General features: G+C 41.1%; 1 protein-coding gene across 1 annotated transcript in view; it reads left to right on the top strand.

Annotated features, from left to right (window-relative positions):
- otud7a (OTU deubiquitinase 7A) overlaps nt 1-16,567 on the top strand; it is a 132,653-nt gene that overhangs the window by 27,074 nt on the left and 89,012 nt on the right. The window contains exon 2 of the mRNA XM_061916938.1: nt 13,393-13,526. The gene's annotated coding sequence lies outside the window, so the exon portion shown is untranslated. The remainder of the gene's footprint in view (nt 1-13,392; nt 13,527-16,567) is intronic.

Here is a 16,567-nt window from a genome sequence, read left to right as displayed (position 1 = left end):
CCAGGAGTTGTAAAAGGAGAGCAGCCACGTCACGTCTGTGTAATGATGGTTGCAAATGGATCAGGATGACTGTGGCCTCCTGTTTTCGGCATTTTCCAGAGGGTAGATATCCTGTGGCCAGGAGCCGATAAGCAGCTGTTTGTGCCTTTACTGCACAGTCACCCCCCCAACGGCAAAAGCAAGGTGTGTGTCAGGTGGTGGTGTGTTGTTGTGTGTTTGAGGCCACAGGTGTACAGTTTTTTAAAAACAACTTTTATTATGCTCTGCCTTTTGATCATAGGTTATTAGTGTCACTTCCGCATGGCTGAAAGTCAATTTTGAAATCTATTTTGTCTTTGGTATGTTTATTTATTTTCACTGCACACCAAATTGAATAGGGTATCTGACTGTCTGATTGTAATGGTCCTCTTCCTTTACGATCTTTGTAAGAGCTTGGTCCGCATTGCCGGCAGTAAGTCGGACACTTTCCAGTGAGGGTTGGACTTCGTCAAGGCTGCCCGTTGTCACCGATTCTGTTCATAACTTTTATGGACGGCATTTCTGGGCGCAGTCAGGGCGTTGAGGGGATCCGGTTTGGTGGCTGCAGGATTGGGTCTCCGCTTTTTGCAGATGGTGTGGTCCTGATGGCTTCATCTGGCCAGGATCCTTAGCTCTCACTGGATCGGTTCGCAGCCGAGTGTGAAGCAACTGGATTGCGAATCAGCACCTCCAAGTCCATGGTTCTAGCCTGGAAAAGGGCGGAGTGCCATCTCCGGGTTGGGGAGGAGACCCTACCCCAAGTCAAGGAGTTCAAGTACCTCAGAGTCTTGTTCACGAGTGAGGGAAAAGTGGATCATGAGGTCCACAGGCGGTTTGGTGTGGCGTCTTCAGTAATGCGGACGCTGTATCGATCCGTTTTGGTGAAGAAGGAGCTGAGCCGGAGGGCAGAGCTCTCAATTTACCGGTATATCTACGTTTCCATCCTCACCTATGGTCATGAGCTTTGGGTTGTGACCGAAAGGACAAGATCACGGGTACAAGCGGCCAGGTGGCGGGGCACTCCCTTAGAGATAGGGTGAGAAGCTCTGTCATCCGGGAGGAGCTCAAAGTAAAGCCACTGCTCCTCCACATCGAGAGGAACCAGATGAGGTGGTTCGGGCATCTGGTCAGGATTCCACCTGAACGCCTTCGTAGGTAGGCGTTTAGGGCATGTCAAACCGGTAAGAGGCCACGGGGAAGACCATGTCTCCCGGCTGGCCTGGGAACGCTTTGGAATACCCCGGGAAGAGCTGGACGAAGTGGCTGGGGAGAAGAAAGTCTGGGCTTCCCTGCTTAGGCTGCTGCCCCCGCGACCCCACCTCGGATAAGCGAAAAAAGATCGATGGATGGATGGATTGGCGAAATTGGAATTTTTTGCCCTCAAATGACTCAGATCTGATTTTTTGGGGGCCAATGTGAACGCTCCAAAGGGCTTCAAATCTGATCTTTTTGCATGACATTTAGGCCACTTCAGGCGATAGTCCGAACCCGATTGGAATCTGATATCATTGTAACTTGGCAATACAACCTGAATGCGACCCGAATGTGAATTTTTGACGTCACCTTTGGGCGAGCAATGTAGTGGCCTTCAAAGCCAACGTGATTCTTGCTTTCTGTAAAAATCTATGGAAAGGTTGAAGTAGTTGGCATGTACTCAAAATGCATTCATGCAACCTACTATGCCATTGTCTTCTCAAAACATAAAAAAGACCACAGGTTGTATATTTAATATTTAGGTTCAAATACAAGCATTTGGGTCCAAGACCACTGGGAAAAATGACCTTGCAGCCAATTAGTGTTCGTCTCTTATTGGCTTTCTCCTGGGAACGGTGCTGGCCCCTCTTTTCTTCACCCTGTACCTTGCTGACTTCTGCTACAACTCAGCGCTGTGTCACATCCAGAAGTACGTGGATGACACAGCCATCGTCTGGTGCATCAAGGACGGCAGAGAGGAGGAGTTTCGGAGCCTGGTGAGGGGCTTTGCTGTCCTGTGCCACAGGAACCTCTGGCAGCTCAATCCGTCAGAGACCAAGGAGCTGGTCATTTTTGGGAGGTCCAGTCCAAGGTCACAACCTATTGTGATCGAGGGAGTTGAGGTACAGACCTTGGACTCATTCAAGTACCTCGGAGTGTGGGTGGACAATAAGCTGGACTGGACTGTTAACACGGACCACTTGTACAGGAAAGGACAGAGCAGGCTGTACTTCCTGAGAAGGCTGCGCTCCTTCAACATCTGTAAAAAACGATTGTGGATGTACTACCAGTCTGTGGTTATCAGTGTTCTGTTCTACATCATAGTGTGCTGGAGGGTAGGGGGGCAGTACATCTAAGAAGCACAGCTCCAGACTGGAGAAACTGATCAGGTGAGCCGGTTCTACGATCCTTCAATATATGTAAAAAACTATTGTGGATGTACAAACCCTGTTTCCATATGAGTTGGGAAATTGTGTTAGCTTTAAATATAAATGGAATATAATTATTTGCAAATCATTTTCAACCCATATTCAGTTGAATATGCTACAAAGACAACATATTTCATGTTCAAACTGATAAACATTTTTTTTTTGTGTAAATAATCATTAACTTTAGAATTTGATGCCAGCAACACGTGACAAAGAAGTTGGGAAAGGTGGCAATAAATACTGATAAAGTCGAGGAATGCTCATCAAACACTTATTTGGAACATCCTACAGGCGTGCAGGCTAATTGGGAACAGGTGGGTGCCATGATTGGGTATAAAAACAGCTTCCCAAAAAATGCTCAGTCTTTCACAAGAAATGATTGTGCGAGGTACACCCCTTTGTCCACAACTGCGTGAGCAAATAGTCAAACAGTTTAAGAATAATGTTTCTCAAAGTGGCTTCACGGTAGCAGAGGGGTTAGTGCGTCTGCCTCACAATACGAAGGTCCTGCAGTCTTGGGTTCAATCCCAGGCCCAGGATCTTTCTGTGTGGAGTTTGTATGTTCTCCCCGTGAATGCGTGGGTTCCCTCCGGGTACTCCGGCTTCCTCCCACTTCCAAAGACATGCACCTGGGGATAGGCTCCTCCCACCTCCAAAGACATGCACCTGGGGATAGGCTCCTCCCACTTCCAAAGACATGCACCTGGGGATAGGTTGATTGGCGACACTAAATGGTCCCTAGTGTGTGAATGTGAGTGTGAATGTTGTCTGTCTATCTGTGTTGGCCCTGCGATGAGGTGGCGACTTGTCCAGGATGTACCCCGCCTTCCGCCCGATTGTAGCTGAGATAGGCGCCAGCACCCCTCGCGACCCCAAACGGGAATGAGCGGTAGAAAATGGATGGGTTTCTCAAAGTGCAATTGCAAGAAATTTAGGGATTTCAACATCTACGCTCCATAATATTATCAAAAGGTTCAGAGAATCTGGAGAAATCACTCCATGTAAGCGGCATGTCCGGAAAACAGCATTGAATGACTGTGACCTTCGATCCCTCAGACTGTATCAAAAACTTACATCAATCTCTAAAGGATATCACCACATGGGCTCAGGAACACTTCAGAAAACCACTTTCACTAAATACAGTTTGTCGCTAAATCTGTAATTGCAAGTTAAAGCTCTACTATACAAAGCGAAAGCCATTTATCAACAACATCCAGAAGCGCCGCTGGCTTCTCTGGGCCCAAGATCATCTAGGATGGACTGATGCAAAGTGGAAATGTGTTCTGTGGTCTGACGAGTCTACATTGCAAATTGTTTTTGGAAATATTCAACATCGTGTCATCTGGACCAAAGGGGAAGCGAACCATCCAGACTGTTATCGACGCAAAGTTCAAAAGCCAGCATCTGTGATGGTATGGGGGTGCATTAGTGCCCAAGGCATGGGTAACTCACCCATCTGTGAAGGCACCATTAATGTTGAAAGGTACATACAGGTTTTGGAACAACATATGCTGCCATCAAAGCGCTGTGTTTTTCATGGACGCCCCTGCTTATTTCAGCAAGACAATGCCAAGCCACATTCAGCACGTGTTACAACAGCGTGGCTTCGTTAAAAAAAGAGTGCGGGTACTTTCCTGCCCCGCCTGCAGTCCAGACCTGTCTCCCATGGAAAATGTGTGGCGCATTATGAAGCGTAAAATAGGACAGCGGAGACCCCGGACTGTTGAGCGACTGAAGCTCTACATAAAACAAGAATGGGAAAGAATTCCACTTTCAAAGCTTCAACAGTTAGTTTCCTCAGTTCCCAAACGTTTATTGAGTGTTGCGAAAAGAAAAGGTGATGTAACACAGTGGTGAAACATGCCCTTTCCCAACTACTTTGGCACGTGTTGCAGCCATGAAATTTTAAGTTAATTATTATTTAAAAAATAATAAAATATGTTGTCTTTGTAGCATATTCAACTGAATATGGGTTGAACAGGTTTTTGCAAATCATTGTATTCCGTTTATATATACATCTAACACAATTTCCCAACTCATATGGAAACGGGGTTTGTAATATTTTCCTATTTTGTTTCCATTTATAGCCCCATTATTTACTTTTTAAATTCGATCTCAACTCTGTAGACTGCTGCTGGAATTTTAATTTTCCTGAGGGAACTCTCCTGAAGGAATTAAAGTACTATCTATCCATCTATCCATCTATCTATCCATCTATCCATCTATCTATCTATCTATCTATCTATCTATCTATCCATCTATCTATCTATCAACACTAACACACGAACTCGCAAAATGATGGAGGACATTAAATGAAATGTACCTCTCTGGCACTACACATGACCACATGCTGCTTGGACTACATGACACCACCGCCTCTGCAACATGACAAAAGCAAAAGCCAAGAGAAGCAGGATTTTATTTTTCCTCAGATGTCCTGTTGTTTTGCTATAAATGCACCGCATATACACGGGCATCACAGCCGAGCACAGTGAGTTAATAGTCACCCACGTGCAAGGCAGAGATGCAGCAAGTGGGAGGTGACTTGTACTCTTATTTGCACGCCTTCGTCTCCATTATAGGAAGATACATGTAGGTGAAAGCTTGTGGCCGCAGGTTTATTTATAGCTGGAATTGAGAAAATCTATTGTTCTTGCATTTGTCATTTTGGAGTTATGCTACAGCAGGGGTCGCCAACTTTTTTGAAACCAAGAGCTACTTCTTGGGTACTGATTAATGCAAAGGGCTACCAGTTTGATACGCACTTTAAAAAAATGCCACAAATAGCCAATTTGTTCAATTTACCTTTAATAAATAAATCTATATATATAAAAAATGGGTATTTCTGTCCGTCATTCCGTTGTACATTTTTTTTCCTTTTACGGAAGGTTTTTTGTAGAGAATAAATGATGAAAAAAAAACCTTAATTGAACGGTTTAAAAGAGGAGAAAACACACAAAAAAAATGAAAATTAAATTTTAAAACATAGTTTATGTGACAATCAGTCACTTTATTTCTGTTAATTTTCGTGTTTTTGTATTTACTTCCTGTTCAGTGCTCTTACTTTGTTGCATTTCCTGTTTTATTCACGAGCACTGTTGTTTTTCTCTTTTCGTTGATTGGCAGCGGTTCACACCTGCTGTCAATCAAACTACTGCCTATTTATGTTTCACTCGAGCTCCTCTTCGAAGATAAATGTATGTTTGGTGAACTTACAATGCAAGACTGCTTTATGTTTATTTGTTTTCTTATGAGTTCTGAATTAAATTCCTCTTACCTTCACTCCTCTCTCCTGGATTCTTGCATCATCGGGGACACACAACTGCAGCCATGCGAGTACCCAACAGTTTATCATCAATTTTGACTCTTTAAAACTCAAAATTCATTCGAAAAAAAGAAGAGAAAAACTATCTAATTCGAATCTTTTTGAAAAAAATTAAAAAATTATTTATGGAACATCATTAGTCATTTTTCCCGGTTAACATTAATTTTAGAATTTTGATGACATATTTTAAATAGGTTAAAATTCCAATCTGCACTTTGTTACAATATATAACAAATTGATTTTATATATAACAACAATATATAACAAATAGATTTTTCAGAACAAAAAATTTAAAAGAAATTTAAAAGACTTTGAAATAAGATTTAAATTTGATTTTACGGATTTTCTAGATTTGGCAGAATATTTTTTGGGAATTTTAATCATAATAAGTTTGAAGAAATATTTCACAAATATTCTTTGTCGGAAAAACAGAAGCTAAAATTAAGAATTTGATTAAAATGTATTTATTATTCTTTACAATAAAAAACATTTTTTACTTGAACATTGATTTAAATTGTCAGGAAAGAATTGGAAGGAATTTAAAAGGTATATGTTTTTAAAAATCCTAAAATCATTTTTAAGGTTGTATTTTTCCCTCTAAAATTGTCTTTCTGAAAGTTATAAGAAGCAAAGTAAAAAAATAAATGAATTTATTTAAACAAGTGAAGAGCAAGTCTTTATAATATTTTCTTGGATTTTCAAATTCTATTTGAGTTTTGTCCCTCTTAGAATTAAAAAATGTCGAGCAAAGCGAGACCAGCTTGCTAGTAAATAAATACAATTTAAAAAATAGAGGCAGTTCACTGGTAAGTGCTGCTATTTGAGCTATTTTTAGAAGAGGCCAGCGGGCGACTCATCTGGTCCTTATGGGCGACCTGGTGCCCGCGGGCACCGCGTTGGTGACCCCTGTGCTACAGTGTGGGCTGGGCGATATATCGATATACTCAATATATCGCGGGTTTGTCTCTGCGATATAGAAAACGACTATATCGTGATATTCGAGTATGTGTTCTCACGCAGTTGCTTTTAGCTGCGGGCATTACACTGCATGCGTTTCCCACTCTTTCTTGTCCCTCCTTCTCACAGAGACTTAAAAACCAGCGCACCTTCTTACAAACGTCACGCGTGCAACGTCACACGCTCCCGCGGAGCAGAGAGGTAGCAACATGCTAACGTTAGCTGGGATGCTAACATGTTACTCGCTGCGGCACTTGAATCACTTACGCCACCGTATGTCTCTGATCATGAGCGCCCCTATCGTGAGGCACGAGAACTGTTTGCCTCACCTCAGACTTTTTTCTCTGCCGTTGTGAACGCTCAGCAACACACCAGACAAGAACGCACTCTGGGCGCTCGGCAGACAGAGAAGTTAACAAGGGATTGCGAAAATTCAGCGATTTTGAAGAAAAAAATAATCCAAATTGGTCAAACTAAATGAAAATTAAAAACTAAAAATTACAATTATTTTATCATTGTATATTTTATTTCTTTGCATGATCATAGGTGAGGCACTGCCACCCCTGACTGCACGTCACTGTCGGATTATAAGGCGCACTGCCGATGAGCGGGTTTAGTCTGGTCTATTGTAACCTATACGTGCTACAAATCAATGTAAAGTAAATGGGTGTCAAACTCTGGCCCGCGGGCCAAGTTTGGCCCGCTGTGTAATTTCATTTGGCCCTTGAGGCAATATCAAATGAACATTAGAGATGGCCCGCTGCTATAACACCGCATTCACAACTAATACTCATACTCGTCAACCCTCTCGATTTTCCCGGGAAACTCCCGAAGTTCGGTGCCCCTCCCGAATTTCTCCCGTTTTCCACTCAGACAATAATATTGGGGGCGTGCCGTAAAAGCACTGCTTTTGGCGTTCTCTACATGTCGCCATGTCCGCTTTTTCTCCATAAAAACAGCGTGCCGGCCCACTCACATAATATATGCGGCTCATACACACACACACACGTGTATGCAAGGCATACTTGGTCAACAGCCATACAGGTCACACTGAGGGTGGCCGTATAAACAACTTTAACACTGTTACAAATATACGCCACACTGTGAACCCACAGCAAACAAGAATGACAAACACATTTCGGGAGAACATCCGCGCCGTAACACAACATAAATACAACCGAACAAATACCCAGAACCCCTTGCATCACTAACTCTTCCGGGACGCTACAATATACACCCCCGCTACCACCAAACCCCGCCACAACTCAAACCCGCCGCCGAAAAGAGGCATTCATTTTGTATTTTTATTTTATTTGATATGCCATAGATATTTTTTAATTATTATTATTTAAAACTCAATTTTGCATGTCACTATAAAGTTATATAAGCCGTGCTTGTTCAATATTCAATGCAAAACTTGTTTGGGTCCCTATTAGGGGATTAATTTGTTTAACCTCGGCCCGCCGCTTTGTTCAGTTTTAAATTTTGGCCCACTCTGTATTTGAGTTCGACACCCCTGGCGTAAAGTAAATGAGGTGTTAAGGGCTGGGAACAGAAGTCTAGAGTTTCGACTCGGAGAGAGAAGGCAGAGCTTGAATTGCAGTTTGGTTGGCACTGTGTATTAAAGGGGAACATTATCACAATTTCAAAAGGGTTAAAAACAATAACAATCAGTTCCCAGTGGCTTGTTGTATTTTTTGAAGTTTTTTTCAAAATTTTACCGGTCTCGGAATATCCCTAAATAAAGCTTTAAAGTGCCTTATTTTCGCTATCTTCGAAACCACTATCCATTTCTCTGTGACGTCACACAGTGCTGCCAATGTAAACAAAGATATACCACAGCAAGATATAGTGACATTAGCTCGGATTCAAACTCGGATGTCAGCGACTTAAGCGATTCAACAGATTACACATGTATTGAAACAGATGGTTGGAGTATGAAAATATTGAAGAAAAAACTGAAGCTATTGAGCGAATAGCTATTGACGCTATTCATAGCCATAGCATGGCCGAATAGCTGCGTTAGCAGCGCCGGTAAAATGTGCGGACCAAACGATCAGGACTTTCGCATCTCGTGACACTGGAGCAACTTAAATCCGTCGATTGGTAAGTGTTTTTTTCACATTAAATGTGGGTGGAAGGAAACGTAATATAGTTGCAAATGCATCTACAGGTTATCCATACATCTCTGTACCATGTCTGCTTTAGCACCGCCGGTAAATAGCATGTTAGCATCGATTAGCGTAGCATGTTAGCATCGATTAGCTGGCAGTCAACATCAACAAAACTCACCTTTGTGATTTCGTTGACTATCGTTGCAAATGCATCTGCAGGTTATCCATACATCTCTGTGCCATGTTTGCCTTAGCATCGCCGGTAAAATGTGGAGACACTCTGGCACATTCAATGGGGGTCTGGCGGAAGACACTTTGGCATCTTTGGGCCAGTGGTGCAACTTGAATCCCTCCCTGTTAGTGTTGTTACACCCTCTGACAACACACCGTCGAGGCATGATGTCTCCAAGGTTCCAAAAAATAGTCAAAAAAACGGAAAATAACAGAGCTGAGACCCGGTGTTTGTAATGTGTTGAAAATGAAAGTGGCGGGTGTGTTACCTCGGAGACGTCACATTCTGACGTCATCGCCTCCAGCGCGATAAACAGAAAGGCGTTTAATTCGCCAAAATTCACCCATTTAGAGTTCGGAAATCGGTTAAAAAAATATATGGTCTTTTTTCTGCACCATCAAGGTATATATTGACGCTTACATAGGTCTGGTGATAATGTTCCCCTTTAAAGAATTAGTGATGGACAGAAGATATATACACAACAATTAGTTGAATGGCCATTCAACGTGAGAGCATTTTGAAGAAAAACACAGTTACTATATATTTATATAACATTTCAATTCAATTATTTAGTGTCTCTGGATCTTGTATAAATCTCAGCTCAGATAAAAGAGTTCTTGGAGAACGGTTTCGGAGAGTAAAGCAGTACAGTCCTTGTGCTGCCGTTAAGGGTGCAAATGTGTAGAGGGTTGGCTCGAGAGCCTCCGACCAGCCCAGACCGAACAGTTGGTGGGGTTCATGGCTGGAATCTCCCAAGAACCATCCTTGGACTGGATGTTTTTTTTCCTTAGCTCGCCATCATAATGAGAAGCCTGGCTTGTGTAACAACCAGGACCATCCTTATAAATCATGGGTGTCAAACTCTGGCCCGCAGGCCAAATTTGGCCCTTATGGCAATATCAAATTAACATTAGAGCTGGCCCGCCGGTATTACACAGCAGTGGTGCCGCTGTAACACCGCATTCACCGCCAATACTCATACTTGCCAACCCTCCCAATTTTCCCAGAAGACTCCCGAATTTCAGTGCCCCTCTCGAAAATCTCGCGGGGGCAACAATTCTCCCGAATTTCTCCCGATCTCCACCCGGACAACAATATTGAGGACCCTGCCTTTACTGTACTCTACAACCTGTCGTCATGTCCTCTTTTCCTCCCTACAAACAGCGTGCCAGCCCAGTCACAAAATATATGCGGCTTTTACACACAGAAATGAATGCAAGTCATACTTGGCCAACACCCATACTGAAGGTGGCTGCGTAAACAACTTTAACACTGTTACAAATAAGCGCCACACTGTGAACCCACACCAAACAAGAATGACAAACACATTTCGGGAGAACATTCGCAACATAAACACGACAGAACAAATACCCAGAACCCCTTGCAGCACTAAATCTTCCGGGACGTTACACTATACACTCCCCCCCCGCTACCACCATTTTTTAAATTTGCATTTCATTTAATATGCCTCTGATATTCTTTCGTTTGTTTTTTGAAAGTTGATTTTGCACTGTTAAGTTATATAAGCGTTGCTTGTTCCATATTCGGTGTTAAAGCAAATCAGTTGAGCAAACTGAGCAATAATTAAAATTTTTATTCTTGCACAATGTTTGATTCATTCATTATTCTTATTTTATTTTCAAATGTATTATTAGCCTTTGGAAAAAGTTAATTTTGATATTTACCTCAGAGGGCTGCAAAGAGAAAAGAGGCATTACATTTTCATTTAAATTTTATTTGATATGCCATTGATATTTTTTAATTATTATTATTATTATTATTTGAAACTCGATTTTGCATGTCACTATAAAGTAACATATGCCTTGCTTGTTCAATATTCATTGCAAAACTTGTTTAGGTCCTATTAAAAGGTTAATTTGTTAAAATTTGGCCCGCGGCCTTGTTCAGTTTTTAAATTTTGGCCCACTCTGTATTTGAGTTTGACACCCCTGTTATAAATCAATGTGTATACAAATAAATATATCTACATGAAATAACACTAATTGCATTATAAAGTATTCAGAACAGGTTCTAGTTTTTTTCCTCAATATTGTACAATATAAATCAATATATATGTCAGAATCACAATATGCAATAAAGTGCTAAAATAACCATTAGCAGCATAAATATGACCTATACAACGTGGTCAGTCCACTAAACACGCTTATTATCCAAACACATTTAAAAGTACGTAGATTCGATACAATAGTTATCATAGGTTTAAGTCATAAACCTTGTATATTGACGATTGAGGAATGTGCCACAAAGACTTTTGCAATGAAACAATCGAAGAAAAATTTATGCAAAAGGTGCTATTTTCATATATATGGACTCACCAACTCCGGACCACGGATCATGACAAAGATACTGAACAGAATACCGTAACATGTCAAGTATGCGGCAAAAGCGTTTCTACAAAAAGGAACACCACTGCTAATGTGTAGCATCATTTGAAAAGTCACCCGCTAGAGCAGGGGTAGGGAACCTATGGCTCGTGAGCCAGATGTGGCTCTTTTGATGACTGCATCTGGCTCTCGGATAAATCTGAGCGGACATTGCTTAACACGATAAGTAATTAATAATTACACTTGTAACCAAAGTGTTAAAAATAGCCTTCAAAATATAAAACATCCTCATGTTTTTTTATGTTCAAAAAGTTGCGTTAATGGTAACAAGTTATTTATTCATTATAGGTTAGTGTGGGGCTTGTCCTCCTGGGGGTACTTTAGACCATCCAGCACCGACATGCGAGCCTGTTTCTGGGTTACAATATTGTTTTATTTTTCAATAAGTCCCTCAGTTACTTTCCAGCAATTGTATTGTTCTTTTTCGTTCTCGCTTGCGCTCTGGCTCCAGCTCCAGCTCCAACCCTGTCTCTCCTCCTGGCTGCTGCTTATAACAGAGCGACAGGTGATTAGAGAACAAGGCCCAAGTGGGCCATCTACGCACCTGTCGCTGGTTTCGAGGTCGGTCCTGACAACACCCTGCATCGCTACAGGCCCGCAGGCCACGCCCCTTCCACAGTTAGCTTCAGAATAACAATGTTATTAGAAAGAAAAAGAGACCTATTATACTGGTCTTACTTAAAAATTCACGCGTTTAGTTGTGTTCAGTGTTAAAAAAAATATTATATGGCTCTTACGGAAATACATTTTAAAATATTTGGCTTCTGTTGCGTTTGGACCAGATGTTCCTCCGAGGGAATTTAAATTGCTGGTCAATCCAAAGTTCTTTTGATGACACATAAGCTGGTTTTAAATGATAACCCAGAACAGAATAGCCATTTTTCAATTATTCCAAAGCTTTGGAGAGACCAACCTAAAAAAGAACACATTCAGTCTGACACTACTTGGCTCTGTCAGCCAAAAGGTTCCCAACCCCTGCACTAGAGAATGAAGAGTGCTTAAAACTCTGCAACCATTTCCACATCAACACTGTATGCAAAAAATAGTGAACAACATAAAGAGCTAACGTCTGCAGTAACCGACCACATAGCGATTTGGTTTCCTATTATGCAGCTCATTTTTATTTGACCCTTATTGAAATATATTGTGTGGAATCACGCACAAAAGTGCACTTTATTTGTTTTAAACTATTGTAATGGCGTTCTGTACAAAAAGTGCACTTTTATTTAGTGTTGTTTTGATATGTCATTTTAGTGACATCATGCACAAAAGTGCACTAATAGCTTGTTTTAAAATGTCTCTGACAATCTTGCACTTTTTTTGGAAATGACATGAATGTTTGTGCCACTGCTTAATATCTGTTTAATAAATACAGTTGGGGTTTCCCTCTCTGCATGAAATTTTAAAATGAGCATATATTAATGCAGTGTGAAGAAGAATGTTTAAATGTAGACACATAGAATCATCATACTGCTGTGATTATATGCATCAAGTGTTCATTCAAGGCTAAGGCAAAATATGGAGATATGCAGTATATGGTGTATCGTGACATGGCCTAAAAATACCGAGTTATTAGTAAAAGGCCATATCACTAGTTTGAACCACTAATACACCTGGCATTACATGTACACAAAACACCTTTGTTCTTTGTCAGTAGCCCTACTTCAGTTGTTTTTTGATCATAGGAATCAACAAAAAAATGCATTATTGTGATTTTGCAGCCGTTGACAAGCAATGAGACACATTGAGCATTGCAACTCCCTGTGAACGACTCAAAGGACTGCAACTGTTATACCAAAGATCCGAGTAATACTCGCTTGACACGAATTATAATCCGACTGTGATGTTTCCATTTGGTGTTTTTTTTTTTTTTTGTCTTACCGCAGCATGAAAAAGTTACAGAGGTTGATGGTTTCCTGTACTGTTGCGTGTATTTCAGGGTTCTCTGCGCCCCCGCTGTCTTATTCCGCCTGGCACCCCTGTGAAGTCATGGACTAGAACTCCGTCTGGTCCCGACAGTCCCACCACGGTCGTCTGATGGCTTGTCATCAAACCTCAGCAAAAATACAGAAAGTAAGTTTGATCGCTTGAAAAATTCTGCTCCGAGTAGAACAGCACTGACATCCCTGACTCTTAAGGTGTACAGTATTCTCAGTGATACCTTTTTTTTTTTTTTTTATTGCCGATAAATCTCACGACAAACCGCAGATCTGTACTGCATTGATTGCATTTTCAAGTAGTAAAAAGGAATGAGACTATCTTTATGGTTGTTGCAACAAGGCTCACAGTCCTATGACAAGCTTGACTCATATAACGCCTCATTAGTACTTTTCTCCGTTAAACACACAAAGCCCGTAAAATGAATCTAGTGGGAAAGTAGATACAGGCCACAACATTAGGCACACCTGTGTAGTCTAATGCAGGTTCTACTCTGTGTTAACTATAACCGCCACAGTGAATTGATTGATTGATATATTTTTACAAACCCCGTTTTTATATAAGTTGGGAAATTGTGTTAGATGTTAATATAAACGGAATACAATGATTTGCAAATCATTTTCAACCCATATTCAGTTAAATATGCTACAAAGACAACATATTTGATGTTCAAACTGATAAACTTTTTTTTTCTCGCAAATAATCATTATCTTTAGAATTTAATGCCAGCAACACGTGACAAAGAAGTTGGGAAAGGTGGCAATAAATACTGATAAAGTTGAGGAATGCTCATCAAACACTTATTTGGAACATCCAACAGGTGTTCAGGCTTACTGGGAACAGGTGGGTGCCATGATTGGGTATAAAAACAGCTTCCCAAAAAATGCTCAGTCTTTCACAAGAAAGGATGGGGCGAGGTACACCCCTATGTCCACAACTGCGTGAGCAAATAGTCAAACAGTTTAAGAACAACGTTTCTCAAAGTGCAATTGCATCTACAATCCATAATATCATCAAAAGGTTCAGAAAATCTGGAGAAATCACTCCACGTAAGCGGCATGGCCGGAAACCAACATTGAATGACCGTGACCTTCGAAACTCAGACGGCACTGTATCAAAAACTGACATCAATCTCTAAAGGATATCACCACATGGGCTCAGGAACACTTCAGAAAACCACTGTCACTAAATATAGTTTGTCGCTACATCTGTAAGTGCAAGTTAAAGCTCTACTATGCAAAGCAAAAGCCATTTATCAACAACATCCAGAAACGCCGCTGGCTTCTCTGGGCCCGAGATCATCTAAGAGGGACTGATGCAGAGTGGAAAATGGTTCTGTGGTCTGACGAGTCCACATTTCAAATTGTTTTTGGAAATATTTGACATCGTGTTATCCGGACCAAAGGGGAAGCGAACTATCCAGACTGTTATCGACGCAAAGTTCAAAAGCCAGCATCTGTGGTGGTATGGGGGTGCATTAGTGCCTAAGGCATGGGTAACTTACACATCTGTGAAGGCACTATTAATGCTGAAAGGTACATACAGGTTTTGGAACAACATATGCTGCCATCTAAGCGCCGTCTTTTTGATGGACGACCCTGCTTATTACAGCAAGACAATGCCAAGCCACACTCAGCACGTGTTACAACAGCGTGGCTTCGTAAAAAAAGAGTGCAGATACTTTCCTCGCCCGCCTGCAGTCCAGACCTGTCTCCCATGGAAAATGTGTGGCGCAGTATGAAGCGTAAAACACGACAGCGGAGACCCTGGACTGTTGAACGACTGAAGCTCTACATAAAACAAGAATGGGAAATAATTCCACTTTCAAAGCTTCAACAATTAGTTTCCTCAATTCCCAAACCTTTATTGAGTGTTGTTAAAAGAAAAGGTGATGTAACACAGTGGTGAACATGCCCTTTCCCAACTACTTTGGCACGTGTTGCAGCCATGAAATTCTGAGTTAATTATTATTTGCAAAAAAAATAAAGTTTATGAGTTTGAACATCAAATATCTTGTCTTTGTAGTGCATTCAATTGAATATGGGTTGAAAAGGATTTCCAAATCATTGTATTCCGTTTATATTTACATCTAACACAATTTCCCAACTCATATGGAAACGGGGGTTTGTACTAGAAACCAATCTAGCTAGCTCTGGTTCAATTGAAATACAGTTTTGCATACGAGAAACCAACCTGTAAATACCTTGAAATCTATTAAAAGGGATTTATTTTCCTTGTAGGTCTGACTTATGAATGTAACAGTAGTAGTGAAGTGCTTGTTTTGTTTAGTTCTTTTTTTAGTTCTCTAAAATGCCTTACGCATGACAGGCAAAATGTTTTAACGGAATGATGGACTCCCACCCACACGGTAATCATGTCAGATGTGGAACATGTAGTCGGTTGTTTCTGAGTCACAGTTACCTCCTACAGACTGTTGTGAACATGGCTGCTCTTAAAGGGGAACTGCACTTTAAAAAAAAAAATGTTTGCCTGTCATTCATCTACAAACCTCGTTTCCATATTAGTTGGGAAATTGTGTTGGATGTAAAAATAAACGGAATACAATGATTTGCAAATCCTTTTCAACCCATATTTAATTGAATGCACTACAAAGACAAGATATTTGATGTTCAAACTCATAAACTTTATTTTTTTTTTTACTATCATCTTCTAATAGTTACTATGGTAATGTAATTAATTACTATGGTCGTCTACGTCACAGCAGCTCAGACGAGGCACCAAGCAGTGTGGGCGGGAAGTGTTTCCACAGACGCGGAAGGAGATTTTCACAATAAAGTTCTAAAGCTTAGGGATGTATGGAATCAAATAGAATAGAATAGAATAGAAAGTACTTTATTGATACCTGGGGGGAATTCAATCAATCAATGTTTACTTATATAGCCCTAAATCACTAGTGTCTCAAAGGGCTGCACAAACCACTACGACATCCTCGGTAGGCCCACATAAGGGCAAGGAAAACTCACACCCAGTGGGACATCGGTGACAATAATGACCCAGTGGGACGTCGGTAACAATGATGACTATGAGAACCTTGGAGAGGAGGAAAGCAATGGATGTCGAGCGGGTCTAACATGATACTGTGAAAGTTCAATCCATAATGGATCCAACACAGTCGCGAGAGTCCAGTCCAAAGCGGATCCAACACAGCAGCGAGA

The sequence above is a fragment of the Nerophis ophidion genome, linkage group LG12 (assembly GCF_033978795.1).
Source record: "Nerophis ophidion isolate RoL-2023_Sa linkage group LG12, RoL_Noph_v1.0, whole genome shotgun sequence".
In the NCBI taxonomy this organism is placed as follows: Eukaryota; Metazoa; Chordata; class Actinopteri; order Syngnathiformes; family Syngnathidae; genus Nerophis; species Nerophis ophidion.
This window is presented reverse-complemented; position numbering and strand designations above follow the sequence as displayed.